This window comes from Glycine max, chromosome 4 (assembly GCF_000004515.6).
Source record: "Glycine max cultivar Williams 82 chromosome 4, Glycine_max_v4.0, whole genome shotgun sequence".
In the NCBI taxonomy this organism is placed as follows: domain Eukaryota; kingdom Viridiplantae; phylum Streptophyta; class Magnoliopsida; order Fabales; family Fabaceae; genus Glycine; species Glycine max.
The window spans coordinates 10,211,959-10,215,256 of record NC_016091.4 but is presented as its reverse complement, the minus strand read 5'-3'; the positions used below and the strand labels follow the sequence as shown (position 1 = coordinate 10,215,256).

The 3,298-nt window shown below is 39.8% G+C and overlaps 1 protein-coding gene across 1 annotated transcript in view; it reads right to left on the bottom strand.

Moving 5' to 3' along the window:
* The window catches only part of LOC106798471 (U-box domain-containing protein 14-like), a 98,648-nt gene that overhangs the window by 72,365 nt on the left and 22,985 nt on the right, over nt 1-3,298 (bottom strand). The gene's annotated exons all lie outside the window — the stretch shown is intronic.

The window sequence follows — 3,298 nt, the reverse complement described above, 5'->3', positions numbered from 1 at the left end:
TCGATTCAAGAGTAATGGAGCCAAAGGGTCTCCTTGTCTCAACCCTCATGATACACACAGACCCTCATGATACACACACACACACACATATACCCAACTACAATATTAAAGCATAAGCACCCTTGAAACCCAGCATTTGAAATTAGTTACATAAACAACTGTTGATATCTATATTTGTCTGTAATTGAATTTGACCTTTTGTATGTTCTTGTATGTGATCAGTGTAATTTGCTATATAAACAATTGTTGTTCGTGGTGAGTGAACCTTAGATTCCCGTTTGAGACTGAATGCAATGACTCTTGCGGACAGTTTGCATTAGTCATTGTATTTAGTCTTGAATTGTCCGTTTGAACAGTTTGGGGAGACTGGTATTTTTATGTTAGATTCATTCGCGAAGGTTATTATTATTTTCATTAATTTGATTAAATTTCAGTTCAATGCATTTCAAGTTGTTCTTCGAGTGCATACTTGATTATCGGGAAATTCATTTGATCGATGTCATGTCGTGTACTTGGAGACCAATGCGAAATGCTGCCGAAATTTAGTCAAATTTTTGTAAATAATGGTAACCCTGACGTTTGAAGCTAACATAAAAGACAGTTTTCCTAAATGGGATAGGGCCACACCTATAAATAAAAAAGTGAGATTTTCATGCATGGAATTGCTTAGATGGATCAAAGTTGGATGAATGAAAGTCGCATGAGCCCAGAATATGAGGATGGAGACGAACAGTTCTTGCAATTTGCTTCAGAAAGAGGTTGACCGAATGAAGAAGGAAAATATTATTGTCCTTGCATCAACTGTTTGAATGGAAGATGACAATTACTCGATGACATACGGGACCATCTATTGTGCGATGGGATTAAGAAGAATTACACAACGTGGATATGGCATGGTGAAGTGACAAACATGCAGAGTGGGTCCCAATCTGAACTGTTTGATGTAGAAATGGGAGATCGGTTAGAGGACATGATTCGTGACCTTGGACAAGAGTCTTTCCAGCAAGCACACGCCCCTATGTATGAAGAATTGCAGAGTGATTCTAAGAAGCCTTTGTATGCAGGGTGCAAGAATTCCTTAACCCTGTTGTCTGCTGTGTTAAGTCTGGTTAATGTGAAGGCCAGGTATGGGTGGAGTGACAAAAGTTTCACCTCACTGCTTGAGGTAGTGCACAATCTGCTTCTAGAGGACAACACATTGCGTAAAAGTTACTATAAGGAGAAAAAAATATTGTGTCCGATGGGTATGGAGTATCAAAAGATTCATGCTTGCCCCAATGATTGCATACTGTACAAGCATGAATTCCAAGAAATGTCCAAATGCCCTATCTGTGAGACTTCACGGTGCAAAGTGAAGGATGAAGAAGAAAATAGTTCTGATGAAAACTCCAACAAGGGCCCCCAGCAAAGGTTTTGTGGTATCTTCCAATCATTCCAAGGTTTAAGCGTCTTTTTGCTAACGGGGACGATGCAAAAGACCTTACATGGCATGCAAATGGAAGGATTTCTGATGGAATGGTCTGTCATCCGGCTGATTGCTCCTAGTGGAAGAAGATTGATGGTTTGTATCCGGATTTCGGGAATGAGCCAAGAAATCTTAGACTTGGACTAGCCAGTGATGGAATGAATCCATATGGCACCTTAAGCACTCAACACAGTTCATGGCCAGTTTTGCTAGTAATTTACAATTTGCCTCCTTGGTTGTGCATGAAGCGAAAATACATGATGTTGTCTATGATGATATCGGGCCCAAGACAGCCAGGAAATGACATTGATGTTTATCTAAGTCCGTTGGTTGAAGATCTGAGAAAGTTGTGGGACGAGGGGGTTGTAGTGTTTGATGCTTTCGCAAGGAGACCTTTGAAATGCATGCAATGCTTTTTTGTACCATTAATGACTTTCCAACATATGGGAATCTCAGCGGTTACAGTGTTAAAGGTCATCATGCATGCCCCATCTGTGAAGAAAATACAAGTTACATACAACTTAAACATGGGAGAAAAATAGTCTACAGTAGGCATCGTCGCTTTCTAACACTCAATCATCCTTACAGACGACTGAAAAAAGATTTTAATGGAAGTCAATAGCATGATATTGTGCCAATACCGTTGACTGGTGAGCAGGTATATCAGCGGGTTCAACACCTGAATACTGTATTTGGGAAGACCCAAAAGAAGGATAAAAGTCAGAGTTGCATATGGAAGAAGAGGTCCATTTTCTTTGATCTTCCGTACTGGTGTGATCTTGACGTTAGACATTGTATTGATGTTATGCATGTGGAGAAAAATGTTTGTGACAGTGTGATTGGGACGCTCCTTAACATTCAAGGCAAGATGAAGGATGACTTGAATACCCATCAAGATCTAGCTTATATGGGTATACGATCACAGTTGCATCCAAGGTCTGATGGGAAGAAAATTTACTTGCCCCCAGCCTGCCATACTTTGTCCAAGAAAAAGAAGATAAGTTTTTGTCAGTGTCTTCGTCGGGTGAAGGTTCCATAAGGATACTCTTCAAATATTAAGAGCCTTGTGCAGTTGAAGGAGCTTAAGGTTGTAAGGTTAAAGTCTCACGATTGTCACGTGCTCATGAAGATGTTGAATTTTGTTCAGAATACTTAGAGAAGGCTAAACCTGTTCGGCTTCCTGAGTCTCGGCATGATGACAGAGTGGGTGGTAAGGGTTCAAGAGGACTGCAGGTGATCACTCCAAGTGTAGAATATTTGTTACAAGCTCACTTGTATGTCTTGAACAACAGTAATGAAGTTTTGCCATACATTGTTAAGCATGAAGCTTTAGTCAAACAGAATAATCCGAAAATGTCAAAGAATTGGGTGTTGAAAAAGCATAACAAGACTTTCTGTGATTGGTTTAAAGATACAATCTTTGCAGATGAGAATGCTTCAGAAACATTAAGAAAGCTAGCAGATGGGCCTAAAAGAAATGTTATAACCTGGCAAGGATACGACATAAACAGGTATTCATTTTACACAAAAGTACAAGATGACAAAAGTACAATGCAGAACAACAGGGTCACCCTAAGGGCTGAATCTCAACACTTTGCAAGTGTCAATGACGCCAATCCCTGTGTAGCTTCCATCCCTTACTTTGGGTTCATTGATGAAATTTGGGAGCTTAATTATGTGAAATTTACAGTATGTGTTTTCAAATGTAAATGGGTTGACAGCAACACCGTGTGCGCACCGATGATATAGGATTTACGCTAGTAGATCTAAAGAAACTTGGTTACCACAATGACCCTTTTCATCATGGCAAAACAAGCTAGACAAGTATTTTAC